Genomic DNA, 16902 nt, shown 5'->3' on the forward strand with positions numbered 1-16902 from the left:
AGAAATATTCAAATAAGAGACTTATTGCAAAAATTCTACATTTACAGCATTTTTGGCTACATCAGACCTGATGTTCCTCTACTGTTTTCCCTGTTGCTCCAAGGGATTAGAAAAGTGGGCAGAAAAGAAAAAATATAATAAATAAATAAACAAAACAAACAAACAAACAAAAATTAACAAATCCTTTAGAAAAGGGTAGTCAAAAGGACAAATATACAACAAAAGGGGAAAAAATGAAAAAGCCAACACTGACAAAAATCTGAGCTATTGCTGACAAACAGCAAATCGCTAGTTTTTCGCAAGTGTATATTAATATTGGGAAAATGAACTCTTGGGATGTATGTGGGGGTGACATCCAGGAGACAACTGCTCTTCTGTGGTCAGGTCACATCATCCCACCTGCTGCCCCTTGTTACCAGCAAAGTGCTGCCTGATTTTGTGATACTGGAAGGAGTCACCAGGATAAACAGGATAAACAACAGCCAAAACCAAAGGAAAATTGGAAAGCTGAAAGATAATTTATCCTAATTAGAAACAAAGAATAATTTAATTTGGAAAAGACTTCTAAGATTATTGAGTACCTCAGTTTTGATAAAACACCAGGCGGGGATATTACCCTACAAATATTTGTAGAAAAAATAGACATTTCCTGTGGAGAAAGTCTCAGTACCTCGAGTCCTTTCATGAGAATGGGATGGAAAGAGTGGTGGTGATGAGGTCCATGATGGGAAAGGACAGGAAACTGTTCTGAGAGGAGGAATTCAGTCAGAAACACTGGGAGATAACTTGGATTGTGGATAATCTTTTTAGATACTGGGGAGAGATCTCTCATTTAGGGCTTTTAAACCAGCCAGTGCCATAGGGGATCATCCCTAATTAGCAAACAAACTGCCTGGATAACCTAATGATTTTCCATTTGGAGTTTCCATGACTCTGTAATTCTGTGATTTTTTTTTTCTCTGTTGGTTTTCATATGAAAAAAGTTTCTCAACACATCATTGGGGTTTTTTGTTGGTTTGTTTTTTTTTCCTGTCTGGTCGTTGGAATTCCTGTTCAAAAAATTTGGTGACACATTGTGCTTTTGTCAGCCTTGGCAGGGAGGCAGAGACGGGGCATGTGATCCACCAGGGAGAACAGAATGTCAAAAGGCAGTTGTGGCACGAGAAGAGTCGGCAAAAGTCTGGAATTGGGAGTCTATTTTTAGCAGCTAAAGATCGTTCCAAGGTTAAAGGAACATACAATTCTGGGGGAAGGTGGAGGGAATATTTGCCCTCCCTGGAGGGAATCCAAGAGGATTGCAGAATAAGAGGTCAGAGGAGCAAGGGGAGGGGTGGGCTATCTGTGACACAGCTGTTTTGGAAAACAAAAAGCAAAAAAAAAAAAAGGAGCTGGATGGTAATTCCTTACATTGCATCCCACTGAAGGGTTTTTCGGTGGTGGAGTGGAACAAATGTACAGTCATATTTAAGGCATCAGACCACCTACATCTTAACAGATCCACAAATTGACGTTAATGAAGCCATTTATGTTTAAAAAAAAATTCAAATTCAGCTGGAAAAATAGAATGAATGTTGAAACACTGGCTGGCTTGTTCAAACCAGCTTTCTAAAGTGGTATTTGATATGTTTGCTGGAGAAAGGAGCAGAAAAGACAAAGCTGTCCAAGGAAGATGTATCTCAGGCAATACTTCCCTTCAGCCTGTTCCCAACCAAGAGTGGAAGACTCCAGGTTATAACAGTGACAAATGTTTGTGCACAAAAAGGGAAACAGCAGTTTATTTTTTTGACAGAAAAAAAAAGAACATTTGGGCAGTGTAGGACCCTTTTGGAGTCATTTAGTGGAGATGGAAATTGCTGATGCAGCAAGGTCTATTCACTGGAAATTAGTGATGCCTAAACTGTGAAAACAGTGTGATTTTTATTTTTTAAGAGGCACTTGCAAACTACGTAAGCCTTGTATGGTTTTTCTGTTGTGTTTATTTAGAAAATTGAAAGTACAGTAATTTTTTCTTGCGGGACTATTTTATTGACTCATTTTTTTCAAGAGGACAGGTAGCAACTCAACATTTGAAGCAGGAAAAGGCACAGGAGCTGCCTAATTTTGCTACATTTTTCTTTGCCCTGAAGAATTGTAAGTTTTCTCCAAGGAAATGCAGAGTGAATGGTTAAACTACATCTGAAAACAAATCAGTGTGTGTATTCCAATGTGTGCACAAGTCAAACTGCTTTTCATGCAGGTTAAGAACGTGCTCAGGATTATTTCCTTTCACCTGCCAATCCACAGTTACCCACACAAGCCTTGGATGTGCGTAGGAGTCTTTCAAAGGTTGTCCTCTGTGTTTGAGGATAGAGCAGAAAGCCAGTATTGTTCATTTGAGGGCTATTTTAATGGCTACATACAGAGAGCTCTCTAGAGTTGCCATAAATATCCTGTTTGCTTTCTTTGTTTCTCTTTCATTTGGGTCCCTTGGTATCAACCACACTATTCTTTCTAAAACGCTTTACTAAATCCCTGCTGCTCCCTTTGGAGGAGAAAATCAGGGAAACACATTTGCAGGGGGAAAGGTGTATTTATTCAGCAATGAGGAACTTTTAAAAATAGTTAAATCAATTTAGAACAAACTTTCAACAGCGAACGCTCACCTTTGGACGGAGATCAAGAATGGAAACTCTCAGACCAGAAGGAATTCGTGCAGGATATAACGAGGAATAAAAAAAATGTGTGTGGGTCTGGGGGGTGCCAGGACCGACACAGAGCCAGGTCACCCTGAGTGCCAGGGAAAGAGCTGCCTTTTCTCCCCTCTCACACAGCACACAAAGGTCTAACATTTCGCTGAGAGCGTGAAGTGCAAACCCAAGCGCCCACCAGGATTAATTTACGTGTCTGAGTGGGGAGCTGGGCTTGAACAACGCGGCTCAGCCCTGCGTCACACGAGTGCACAAACACACACACAGGCATTTGAGTGCCTGCAGAGCATTTTCTTGTTGCTAAAGGCACGTGTGATGTTGGGCTCGTTAAGATGAGGCACGTGAAATCAGACCCTTCTTTCTTCCTGCTCAGCTCTGCCTCTCTTTCTGCTGAGTGTCAGAAAAGCAGATTGCATTTGTTCAGCCTTCAGCATTGGAGCTGAAGTTTATCTCCATCTTCCTTCTATTTTTTTTTTTTCTTTGGAAATTCTTGGTTTCCTCATTCAGAAGCTCCTGAAAGAGGGAAATTCTCCTACTGCAGGAAAGCACTTATGTGCTTGAACAGAGGGTTATTTTATTTTTTTAATAAAGCAGATGTTACATTTCTGACCTTTTCCCATGCCCGTTCTCCAGGCTGGCATGTGCAGACTCCAGGAACTCCACTGACTGCTGTCCCTCACACCTGGGCTGAGAGCCTGCCCTCACCAGGAGGGCTTTGCATCACACCCCTCAACAAGCTGGGGAAAATGCCTTCCAGCAGCTCCTCTCACCTCATAAAAGCCGGAGTGTGAATTGCCGGCACATGTGGGAGACCCTGCTGGCTCCAGGGACACTGAATCTCTCCTGTTCTCCCACTAAGTCCTCAGCAAATCCCTCCCATTGCCATTTTAGCAGCACCATCCCCTCCTTGGATGCTCCTCTCCCTCCCATGCTCCCACGTGTTGCTGGGACCTTGCTGGCAACATGAGACAAGAGGATCAGTCCCAGCTTCCTACAGCTGTACGTAATTTTTGCTGGGCATGCAGCCTCCTAACCATCAACCACGTGGCTTTTAGGGTCATCCTCAGCACAAGAGCCTGAGACAGGGATCTGCAGAGAGAAGGCAGCTGTGGCTGCCCCAGGCTTGGAATTGTTCCAGGCCAGGTTGGACGGGACTTGGAGCAACCTGGGATAGTGGAAGGTGTCCCTGCCCATGGCAAGGGGATGGAATGAGATGAGCTTTAAGGTCCCTTCCAACCCAAATTACTGTGGGATTCCATGGCTTTACATCCCATCTGGAAAACCAGCGACTGTAGCACAAGAACATACAGCAGTGAAGGAAAGGCACAACACAGTCAAGGCCATGTCACATGTTTGTGCTCCTCGAGGATCAATAGCACCTGCCTCCCTGGAGGAAAATCCAGGGGAATCGTAGATGCCTTTGTAGCCTTGTCTGCCTTATTAGGTTAAAGGACTCCTGCTTTGGCCTTTTCTTGGGGGTATCCAGTTGCCTTTGCCCAGCAGGGGCTGAGGTATGCTGAATTAAGATGATATATTCCATGGACAGGTGCAGAACGGAATAATTTCTTCAGGCAGGAGGAAAAGAAAGGCAGTTAGAAAGCTTATTCTGTGCTACAGAATAATCACTGGGTACCTGGGAGTTAGATATTTTTTATTGTATATGTTTTTTAAGTTCAATGTGTGTGTTCAAGGTTGGCTTGCACAGTGTGTTCCCAAGTCAGAGGTCTGTGGGTCCCAATAATAGTTACACATTTAGCACAATAGCACACCCTTTTTTTCCCAGGATGGACAGGCAATGAAAGGATGACATTGATTGGATATTTTCTACATCCAAATGCGAGGAATGTCAGACCCCAGGTCTCATAAAATGCAATTCCATTGCTGCCTTTAGCATAATGCCTGTTAAGGGAAGTGAATCCTGGAGGTCTGTGTGTTACTGTCCTGCCTGTAAGAGGGTGAAAGAGGGACCAGGGAAGGAAGGAAAAGGGAGGAAAATTCTGAGGATATCGTGACCTTGACATTTTATGGTTTCAGGCAAAGATGTCAGACCTGGCCTACACCATCTCCATCAGATATCCTGGTCCCTGGCCTGGGTGTCCCCAAAATAGGAGAGAGTGAAAAAGCCTCTGTCAGCTCTTGGCTGTGGATGGCAGGAGATGCTGGTGCTCCTTGAGGGTGAAGGCATTTGCTGCTTGGGAAGCTTTGGACTTTTCTAAAGAGTGAAGATCCCCTGAGGGCTGTGGCAGCTTGGTGGGAAGGACCATGCTGCTGCAGGGGGGTCAGATGGCCAAACAGGAGCATTTCTGACAGCTAAACACACTGGATGGCTCAGTAAGAGATGCCACCATGTCAGTGACCCTACAACCCACATTGCAGCAGAGAGGTTTGCTCACTGCAGTCCCCATAAGGAAGCCTGGCAGATGCTCATGGGCATCCATCCATTGCATCTGTTGGGGAAAGGCTCCCACTCCAGATATTTTACCCCACTAGTGACACCACTCCTGGCAAACCACAGGCATCCACAAGACAAAAAGCAAAGCTTTTGAATTGTCAGCACTGCTGCTGATGGCTCACAGTGAAATCTGGGCAGAGTGTGGTATGTTTGCACATCCTACGTGAGTGAAAACACCTCTCTGTGTCCCCCCAAAGCCATTAACGCTCTGAGGAGTCAGCAGATGAACTGGAGTGGTTAAACTCATTAACATCAGGTTAACTTCCATTGTGAAGCTCCTGGCTCAACATCAGAGGGCAATAAAACACCAAGAGCAACATGATGACTGTTATGATCAGGAAATTTGGGACATGTGTCATTAGAGGGAACAAACAGGGCAGCAGAGGTGTCTGGCAGTAACACTGCTGAGTGTTCACTGCCACTCACTCCCCCTCCATGTTCCTCTTAGGCCCTTTATCAGCTTCCTCCGATGCTGGGTGCAAACAAAGTCTGGCCCTTACCTGAGGGTCAGAGAGATGAGAGACAGTGTTAGACAGGATATTCCCAGCATTTTCAATGCTTCCTCTTTGGTGCGTTACGAATGTCTGACTGACATGGCCCAGCGAAAGTGCTGCGGGTTCCCGCGGGACCCGTGTGGCTGTAAAACTCACAAACATAATAATAACAAAGTCATAAATTCTGACCTGTGGTACAGTCCGAGTCGAATAACAGCTCCCCAGCTGTGGAATATGTGCCCTTGTTGTGTGAAGGTGGCAGACCCAGGGGTAAAGTTCACCTCGTATTTGTCAGGTTGTGTAAAGCCAGGCCCGTTTAATGATCTAAATGCAGCCAAAAGCCCCAGCAGCAGGACAGATGCCCAACTGTGTTTTGAGTCTGTTATGATTTATTGAATATTTTGTGAAGAGAGAAAGCTTAAAAAAATAGATGATGAGGGACAGATAACAGAGCTGGGGCAGCAAGTGGTGGACATCCCATCGCAAAGAATGGGTTTATCCCCTTGAAAACACACAGGATTTTTATCTTCAGAGCTTCGCCCCCAATGCCTTCAGGACATGAGGACTGAATGCAGCCCAAGAGGAGGGATACAATAACCCACGGCTGTTTCTGCTTCTTTCTGCAGTGATTTCTTCCCAGCCAAAACCCCAAAACTTTGAAAGACATTAGGAAAGCTCCAGAACTTGCAGAAAGGCAGGGAGCTACACTAGATGAATATTAGGGAAGCCTAATGGAGCCATGAGCTAATTTAGAGTAGGAAGAGTTTGACACAATGAAAACCCCCAAGCACCCTATGCCTGCCTTTGACATGTGCTGAGATGTGTGGGTAGGACCCATAGGAGAGGTCAAGGAGAAAGCTTGGCAGGATCAGCTATCCTCAGGAGTGGATTTTCCAAGGGAAAGGGACTTGGGGACGACTTCTTCATTCCCCCATCACCTCTGTCAGACTGGGACCGTGTTCACCTCGAGCCTCAGTGACAAGCAGAGCGGGCTGCCCGCCATCCGGAGAAGGAAGGACAAGATGATTTGTTTTTGTGTGTGTTTTTCTTTCCATGTCTGCTACTTGGAAGGAAACATGTCTGCTTTTAGAGAACAATGCTGCCCAGGGCCGTGGGAGTGAGTTACTGATGTGTGCAATCCTAACCCGGACCCTGTTCCCAGGCCAGTTCTTGGCCGTGCTCAGCTGTGCTCCGGCCCCTTGCACAGGGTTAAATGCTAAATGAGGAGGGCTGGGGGCAATTTGGAACTGCAGCCCCTTCCTCCCTTCATGGGGAGGACTTGTTGTCAAGAGGGATGTTCTGGGGCTTATTGAACACCCCAAAAATCCATGGTCTGCAACCTATGACCTGCTCTCCTACCTCTAATTCTTCTTCTCCTTCTTACCCCAAATGTTTTCTCTGGACTCTTCTTATAGCTATTTCTTCTCTTCTTCTCCATCCATATGCCAATGGACTGATGAGGACAACAAAATGGGTTTAGGACAGCCACCAACCATCTTTCTCCCCTGAAACCAAGAGTTACGTCAGATCTCCTCTTCTTGAGACAGCAAAACACTCTTGAAAGTTGTGAAATTCCAGTTACACATTTCCACATCTATTAATCACACCAAGTGTTGCATATCATCATTCTCTAAAATCTGCCTTTGGAAGCAGAGAGGGCTCCAGTCAGGTCATGTTTTGTTCTGGTGCTCTCCACACATCAAATTTTGAAGTGGAATTTGAGCTACAACCTGTTAACTCCACTTGTAATGGCTGTTTGCTGTATTTCAGGGATACAAACCAGCATTTTAAGGATTCCCAGCCAGCTCTCTCCAAACTGACCAAAAGCACTTGGCATAAATTAGGGAACATTCAGAAAGGCTGTAATTTCCACCTATGACTGAGCAGTGCAGGACTGGGAGCAGGAGGTGTTACAGAGGAGTCAAATACTATGAATTTGGAGTTATTGAGGTGAAGGGGATCAAAAGAGCAGCAAAGGTGACTTAGGCAGAGTTTAGGGCAGTACCCATGATCTCCAGATAAGCACTGAGCCGAGAAAATGCATTCCAGCAACAGGGACTAGCCAGGATTTTACTTATTTTACAGCATTTCTCGTCACCTCGTAGCTCCTTGTACATTGCAGTCCTTTGAGTCCAGCGGTGCCCTGAGGTGGGGAAGGCTGTGGAGGGAGGTTGTCCTCTCTCTCACCAAAATAAAACCCTTTTGGGGTCCTTTACAGTGGTCCTTAAGGTCCACAAATCACCTTTAATACAAACTGTTGCCCTGGCACTTCAGGGAGTGCTCAAACAAGGCGCCTTAACACACCCCCCGTGTTCGCCCAGCACTTCTCCCGCCGCCCGCCTTCCCAATCCCGGCCATGGCAGCGTTGAATGGGACCTTAGTTTTAAGGATAAACACATCCATCACAAAGCTGTTTGGCATACACTGGCGCTGGCACCCTCATCCCCTCCATGAAACCCCTTTTGAGGACTCTCTGTCCACCTCTGATCCAGTTTCCACTCCCCAATCTGCTTTTTCCAACGCTCCCCAAGCAAAATCCCACAGTTTACCAGGAACGAGAAGACACGCAGGAAAACAAGGGCCACTTTAACCCCTATTTTAAAGCTATAGATCCCTCCTGGTTTGGTATATTTAGTTTGGGCACAGTTCTGAAACAAAAGGTACAAAGGAGCCAAGTTGTTGGGGCAGGGGGAGGGAAGAAAGTTGGTTTGATTTTGAGAGCCCTGGAAGATCATTAAAATTTCATAACAGGCAGAAAAAAAAGGGTTGTTTGCTTATAAGGTCTCTAGTGTTTAAAGAGCTCGAGACAAAACTGCCGAGCAGTATATTCCAGTTTATCCTGTGGAATAGGAAGGAATGGCCCCAGACATAATTACAAGTAAGTAGTGCAGCGAGAGAGGGGAAAAAGCTCAGGAAATCTGATGTCTAAGAGCGGTTTTTTTCGCCGCTGTTTAATCAGTTTGCCCGGTTGGTTGTTTGTGTTTTTTTCTTTTTTTCCAACCTGCCTCTGTTATAAGGTATTGGTTCCTTTGATGGGGAACGGACGGGGATGGGGAGAATTTTTGCTGCTGAAATTTGGGGGCAGCTTAAAGCAAAGGCAGGGAACAAGGGTGAAATGAGAAGCGTGTTTTGTGAGTTTACGGAGCTGCAAGTCCGAGTGTGGTCTCGCTGCTCACCGGCTTTTGGGTTTTTATCCAACAAGCAACATGAGAGAGATTTTTACAAAAGCAGGGAAATGATATCTCATTAATATTTCTACCTAGCAAAAAAAAAGAAAAAAAATAAAAGAAGGGAATAATAACATTAGTGGTTCTAAAGCAGCAGGGAGATGATGATGAATGTTAGGCTGTATATGAAAACTATACAAGGTTGTATAGTTTTCAAAAAATATGTGCTATTTCTGTTCTCGAGCTTCACTCTTTAAAAATACATTACCATTGAAATGGAATTTTAGAAGGGAATAACAACGTTGGCAAAATATTTCTCTGAAACACACAAGCCCTGATCTGAAAACCAAAATCGGTCGTAAATCGTGGAACACATTAACAGCCACAACATGTATAGAAATTTAACTTCATAAAATATTCTTCTCAGTACAAAATAACATTTAAAACCAGTGCATTATATTGATACAAACACTAATAAAGGGATTCTATTCTTGCCAAGGTTGCAGATATCAGTTCCATTTTAAAATCACAGTGCAGTATTTTTAAAAATCATTAATAGTGAAAACTATTTTATATATTACATCGTACTTATTTATGAACAGTAGAAACTAATTTCATTATATCTTATATTCATATTTTACTATAAATCTACTTTTAATTGTCTGTAATTTGTACATCACTATATTTAATGGCATAGTTCTTGAAGAAAAAGATATATATCTTAATTTTCTATTTAGTTTTACAAAAAAAAAAAACCCTAGAAAAAATAATCTTACTTATAATTTCCTGTAGTTAAGACCTAAGTAACCTTCAAGCTGAACACAAAGAAAACACGTTGAATTATTTCTTGAAAATGCATGTTTTCTGGCTGATTTAGTGAGTATAGCATGTTATCCTTCCTCCGTGTATGCCTAATATGCACACGTTGGACCCATAATAACAGCTTTGTAATTAGAGGAAGCATTTTTAAAAGTGTGTAACTGCACGTAAAGTGAAGTCCTATTATCTCCTGTGGGATTTGTGCTCCTGAAATCATTAGGTACAGTAAATTGTTCCTCTGATTCGAAATGCTCATTCCACAAGGAGAATTAATGTTATTCTATTAGTATATAGTTTTCTCCTTATTTTTCTATTTGCTGGGAAAAGATCACCTTCCTTACTTTTCAGTTTTTACCTGCACGAGGATAGAAATAAACCACTGAGATTGTTTCTGTGGGTTGTACATATGTGAACTCCAGATTGGAGCCTGATCCAAGGCATGTTGAATTTAATGAGCATTTCTATCTCCTGCAAAGGGATCTGGAGCAGAACGCTGGACTCCTTACAAATTGGAGGTTGAACTTTCATGAGAACATGAATTTAATCATTTTGCAAAATCAGGCATAGTTACCACGGAGTAGTTTAGATTGTAGTCGGAGAGTGTAGTTTGGTCTGATAATGATATTTTCCTCCATGTATTTTGGCCTGATCAGTGGCTTTGTGGCCAACACAGTGTGTCAGCCTTGTGTTAATAAAACAATGTGCTTTAAAGTAGTGTCTGTGTAGAAAAATATAAAAAAAATTTTAACCTGTCTCTGATTTTACTATTTTTCAAAAATAGACAACGTCATTACTCATATATGAGTCCATTCCACATTTCAGTAATTAACAGAGTAGCCTGTAATCTCGTTACCTCAATTAGAAAATGGAGAAGTCTGAGGGCTTGCAGGAATTTCTGGAGTCAGTGAAGGTTCAAATGCTTTTTGCCTCCTTTTCTCTCTTGCTTTTATACTTTTCCTTCATCGCGTTGCGTGAGCCTTTCCACAAAGCTTTCATTGGGAGCAGGGAGGAGGGTTTGAAAAGGGTCAGCTTAGTCTAAACAGGGTATGGAAACAAGGACTATGTTGTCACATCAGGTTTGCTCAACACTTAAAATCTAACTTGGGTCTCCATGTCCTGCCATAATGCAAATGAGAATGTTCTTGCTGGGAACATGTCATTCCCGTGAACGCTCAGGGCTGTCATGCAAAGCTCGTGGGAGCCAGGCTGCAGCAAGTCCTCCTGATTTAAGAGCTATTACTGATGCTGCTATTATTACTTTCCAGGGGTACAGCAGGGATTCACAACCTCGGTTCTCAACCTTTCCCTTATTTCTCCATGGAAAGGAGGGAAGTGGCAAGGCTCCCAGCTAGACACATTTGTCGTCCCAGTATGTAGGAATAATTGGGGCAAGGCTCATGTTGTGGACTTTCACTCGTAAAAGGAACCTCCTTCGGATCATTTTTCTGACAGAAAACTTTAAAAATGCGACTCTTGTTTGAATGTGCCAAGAAAGGATCAGTGGGTGCAGTTATTTGCACATGCTACAGATAATGAAGTTTTTGAGCCCAGAAATCTTCTGAGCTTTGCCAGCCTGGACAGCTGGGGGTACATGGAGGGTCTTATCACTGCTTGTGTAAGGGGAGCAGGTGATTCTCATCATCTGATCTGTTCCCCATAACTTCCCAAGTTATGTGAGCCATCCCAAAAAAACATTGAAAGAGATGGTTAAGGATCAAGCTTGCATGGGATAAGTGAAAAGCTGGATTCTACTTAATTTCAGTTCTTTCTATGCATTTGTGCAGGCAAAATTCTCAGGGGCCCAGTGCAAAGAGTGCAAAAGAGACCAGAAGTGGCAGAGCCAAAGTGTGGTGGATCATTCCCAATACCCTGTACCACTGACTTCCCACTCTACTCCCACTCCCACAGAGAAATCTTTGCTGGCTCAGGGATGCAGTTTGCAAATCTCTCTGCATCAACACTTGTAAATAAAGGCCTTTTCATATCTGAGTTTTCATATTCAGAAGAAAACCATCTCTGGCCATGAAAAACATCTTTTTGTAGCTCTGTTGAGGGCAGACCAGCCAAGTGTTCAACGTGGTATGGAAATGCTTCCTGCAGGCTTGGAGCCATAGGTATGTCATTTTTCTTCCTTTTGTCTTGATCCTGACCCAGCCATGATGTTCTTTCTGGAGGGTGGCAACTCACAAAATGCCAAATATCTGATTTTTTTGTAGCTAAGAAAATGGTTCCTGCACGAGCTTTTTCAGTGTGATGCTTGGGGATGGTCCTGTGCAGGGCCAGGAGTTGGACTCGATGATCCTTTTGGAATATTCTGTGATTCTGTGATCTACCAAAACCCTTAAACTCTCCAAAATTGCCCTCAGCACTGGGGTTGTTATCACAGCTCCAGCACCCCCGGAGAGGATGAAGCTCCTTATCCTTCACACAGCCCTGGTCTGCAGCAGAGGCAAGACAGGGGACGGGGCTGAAGTGGATAAATGAGGTTGTAATAGGTTGGGGAGCAGCTGTAAAGCCCAAAACTCGGCAGAGAGGCAGCTGCCCTTTCCTACTCCCAGTGAAGTCTCCTCCTTCTGACAGTTTGCTGAAAGGACCTCCATTGTGTGTTACTTAGCACATCTGGGAATTTATTGCGAGCTGATGCTTTCTGTTTTCTATCTCAGTGACACAAAAAGAAGATGTGGAAGAGCAATTCATTCCAGATCTCTGACTCCACGCTGCATCCAAATGTGGTAAAGGTCTGGAAAGCTCTGACGTAGGAGAGCCCTGCTTGTCCCGGCCTGATCCTGAATGACACTGACACCCACTGACTTCTCCCTGTAACAGATGCTTAGGAAAAGTATGAGAATTGGAATAAATGGTAGGAAAAAAAAGGAGGCTGATTTCCAAAATACACTCTTTAAATGCAGGGCACTGGAATGTGTGGCAGGGCTGGAATACAGCATTGACCAGATTCCTCACGTTTCCTGACTTTATTACCCTCCTGAATATGGAGAAAGGGAAAGAATAAAGACCTCTCAGGCAGGAATAAAGCTCAAATCTCAGCTTCTCAAACTCAACAAATGATCAAGGAGGGGTTGTGCGTGGCAGAGAGAATTACCCTGGTAATCTCCTGACCCTCCTGTTCTCCCCACCCAACAGTTGCACTGGAAGATAGCTGTGTTATAGCACAATATAGGGATTTTCCAGCCAGAGAGTGGGCTGTGAGCACAGGGCATCTGTATCCCAACACCTTCCCTGCCCTTTACCTCAGTTAGCCCTTTGCAATAGGCTGCAATGAAATCATGTTCCCAACAGCAAGAACACAAAATAACTCATGATGTGCCTCAAACTGTGAGAAAAGAGTATCTGATCCTGCCCAAACACAGACCTGCTCACTTCAAAGGGGGAAATATTTAGATTGTAATCAACATCCCCTTTAATTCCCTTTTCTGGCCCAAATATTCCTTTCTGTGCATATTTGCTCAGCCACTGCCCCTCAAGAAAATCTGCACTGACTGATGAGAAAGGTGGGGAACATTTGGATCTGAGTGGTGCTCCAAGGCAATGCCTGGATCCCAGGAACCATCCAAGGGCTACAAGTCCTGATGCCCCAGGACTAAGGATTTTCTCCTGGCTCATTTTATTTATAACCAACAACTTTTGGCAGGGCCAGTGACAATCCAGATTTCTGTGTTTTCCACAACACTTCCTGAATTAAAGCTCTCTCCCATGTGAGTAAAGAAACTTCTTCCCTGTCTCAGAGATGGGGAAACGGGAGCAAAGAACCAAATTGCAGTCTCAAAGTGTGATTTATAACTCCCAGAAGGAACAAGAAATCCCTTTTGCCATCTTTTTGCTGACTTCAAAATCTCAGAATGACCAGCTGGGCAGAATGAAATTTCTTCAGTTCTCAGATACTGTGATAAATATTTAATAAATAATCAAATAAAAGCTGAATGTTGCTTGTATTTTTTTTCCCCTTAGGTCAGCATCTGCAGATTCTCGTGCTGTTATTTCTGAAACAGCTTTAATAACTTATTATGAAAGCAGGCATTTGTTATGCAGCAAATCTAAGCTTCACAGTCAATGGGTGTTTTGTGGCCTGGGAAAAAGTAAACATAAACTGAAAAAATCACTTGTGCCTATTCTTGTTTTGGCCCAGTAAGAATTAGTATCAGATGTGTAAATGGTGAAGTTCCTTGAAGGAAATGCATCTCCTTTGTTGAGGGACTGTTAGCTAAAAACACCAGAGCCCAGGATGATGTAATAGCCAGACGTCTGCAGACTTTAGGAACAATTGTCATTTATTTCCAGGAATAAGAGGAATTTTATTTCTACTTCTCTTCCCACATCACTCATCCTAGGAGGGAAAGATGCTTTCCAAGACATTTCAGCAGTCACTAATGACATAGTTCTGTGTGGGTCACTCCACTCGACAGATAGATTAGAATCTAGTGTCAAACCAGGGAAGAATTGAGAAGTCTTGATATGAGAAAGGAGACAGACTGATGAGTCCACCCTGATGATAGGACTTAATTATTCAGGGGCAAAAGATAAAAGTTGACTGTGATCAGATGCCAAAAATTCATCTGGAAGTATATGTCTGAGTGAGAAAACATCAGCTAAAATGCAGGATAGAGAAATGTCAAATTATGTGCATGGGGAGACCATACTGGAAATCCTCTAAACTGATTCTCTTACACTCTAAACTAACTCTAATAGCTGAGAATAGTTAGATCTATGATAGTAATTATCCTGTGAAATAGGTTGCATTTGTAGCTCTCAAGACAGGAATGAAGGGGAGGGGGAGAAAAAGAGAGAGAGAGAGAAAGAGAGAAGGTGTTATTTTATAAACCTTTGGTGTATCTCCACCTGGAATACCTGAAATATTCCAGCTACTAAAGGAACCAGTCAAACTGAGGCTTAGAGGCTTAGAGGATGGCACCAAGGGTAATTAAAGACTTGGTCTTCAGTGTGAGAACCATTAAATAGGCTATGTGTCTTCAGCCAGAAAAGAGATGACTGAGAGGATACGATGGAGTTCTCAGGAATTGTGAATGACAAGGAGAGAATAGCAAGCAGCTGTTTGATGGTTTTTCTTCTAATACAACAACTCAGAAGCATGAAATGAAGCTGGTAGCTGGCAGTTTAAACCAAGAAGGAGTAATCCTTGACACTGTGCTTCATCATCTTGTGGAAGTCCTTGCCACAGGATACTGGGACTGCAAGAAGTTTACTGGATACATTCATGAAAGAAAAACTCATCAGAGGTTTTTAAAATCCATCTGGGTTTTGTATTAAACAGAAAGACTCCAAGTCTGGTTCAGAAAGTGCCTGAGCCAGAAACCACTCTAGGTTGGGCAAGTATTTTGGGGGAAGTATTGCTGCAGATCTGACCTACATTTGTGCTCCTTCCTGGGCTCTCTCTACTGTTGCAGATAGGAGGTTATTTGGTATGGGCTTCCAGCCTGACCTGCTAAAGCTGTTCATATCTTCTTGGGAGCCTAGACTTCCAAGTGATAAGTAATTCCAGACAAATGCATTCCTTATGTTCTCTCTTAAATGTAATCATAATGTTAACTATTAAGTCAGGTGATGACAAACCAACACAGAGTGGCCTCAGGTCTTGGGCTTCTCCTTTCCCAGTTCTTCATTTTTTTGGCCTGGGTTAAGGTGACCCAGAGCAACCCACAGGTGCTGTAGGGGCACATCCACATGGGTGGACACCAATTCCCTCTGCCAGTCTTGGCACCACAGAGCTGTGCAGAGCAACCAAGACACAAGGGGGTTTAGCTAAGGCACAGCAGGACACCAACAAGGGTGATGTGGTGCCCAGGCCCACTTTGGCTTTGCATCTGAATATCACAGGAGCAATGCTCAGATCTCTCCAGTCAAGGAGTTATGCCTGGATTTCCTCCTCCTACTAAACAACTCTGGGGTGGTGATACAGCAGCTGGAACTCAGAGAGTTTTAGCAGGGGACAAAGTTAGTTTAAAAGCACTGCCTTTGGCTCTAAACTAGCAGAAGACCTCCATAAGAGATATTCACAATCTTGTAACCAGCTACTCCAACTTTAACTTCCTGGCAAGGAAGATTGAAACAGCTCTGATGGTTTCTGGGCAAATATATCTGTGTTTTAGTGAAGCGTTTGATAATCTCATAAAATATTATTTGAAAGATTGACTCAATCTGGCCTGGATAGAGAAACTTGCCTGTGGTCTCTGTGTTGGCTGAAATACCATAAAGTAAGATAAATTTTGACATGTCAGGTTTGAGGAGATGAAGGAGGTGCTACTTGGAGAGGAAAATGCGCTAAGCCCGACTTTATCTAATTTCTTCATTAATAAAGTGGAAGAAACAGCAAACAAAATGTGCTTTGAGTTTGCAGATGGATGGAAACACTTGGGAAAAACACTGGAGCTGAATTATTGGCAAACCCTCAACAAGTCAGGCTAAGTCACCTCGAGCAGAAAAGGTCTATGTGCATGCAGAGGTGTTTGTGACTATCAAAGGGGAGCACATCTGATCTCTGCTGGCTGTAGGATATGGCACTGGAAAACTGGTCATTTATGGGGACTCCAAAAAGAGAGATGAAGCTGAATCAACCAGAGAGAGAAGAGTTTTCCAAAGTGTGCTAATGGTGATCCTCTAATTTTTTTAATGCTCTTCCATTCAGAGAACCTCAGCAAGGTATCAACAACACAGAGAGAGCTCTGGGAGGGAGGAGGAAAGGAAAAAGCAAAATAATAATAATAAAAAAGTAATAAAAATAATGAAGGGCCAAAAGGGAACTGACTTACGAGAAAAGATTAAAATATCTAAATATGGTTAAGTTGGCCAAATTATGACTAAGAGAGGATATGATAACTGTCTGCATGTATATGAGGGCTGTAAACCACTAGGAAAGGAAAGACATTTTTTGATTGGCATAAAAAGAAATTTCAGAGAACTCCCATTATATTAAACAAAGGAAAATGTTGAATGAATGAATAACGGGAATTGTTCCTAATGGTAAATTTGACCAGAATTTGAAAAACATTTTATATAACTTGATCTGAACAAAACATCAAGGAGATGTGAGAAAGCTGCTTGGATCCCAGTTCTTAAAGATATTGGCTTCTAGTGCTTCCTGTAGCAAAGCAAGAAACAAGAACAATCGACAGCAACTCAATGGAAAGGGTTTGGCTCTCTTTGTTTTCTGGTGCAGGAAACCAATGATTTTAGAAAGTTCTGCCAATGGTCTCGTTGTTAAAAATGTAGTGAGTGTATCCAGCAAGCTCTCAGTCACAAAAGACCACGGG

The 16902-nt window shown here is 43.1% G+C and overlaps 1 long non-coding RNA gene across 1 annotated transcript in view; it reads left to right on the forward strand.

Moving 5' to 3' along the window:
* The window catches only part of LOC108642223, a 52626-nt gene extending 40041 nt beyond the window's left edge, over positions 1-12585 (forward strand). Inside the window, exon 4 of the long non-coding RNA XR_001922510.1 lies at positions 12283-12585. This is a non-coding gene — a long non-coding RNA (uncharacterized LOC108642223). The remainder of the gene's footprint in view (positions 1-12282) is intronic.
* Positions 12586-16902: the final 4317 nt, after the last annotated feature.

Source organism: Manacus vitellinus, unplaced genomic scaffold (genome assembly GCF_001715985.3).
Source record: "Manacus vitellinus isolate BGI_N305 unplaced genomic scaffold, ASM171598v3 scaffold_10_pilon, whole genome shotgun sequence".
In the NCBI taxonomy this organism is placed as follows: Eukaryota; Metazoa; Chordata; class Aves; order Passeriformes; family Pipridae; genus Manacus; species Manacus vitellinus.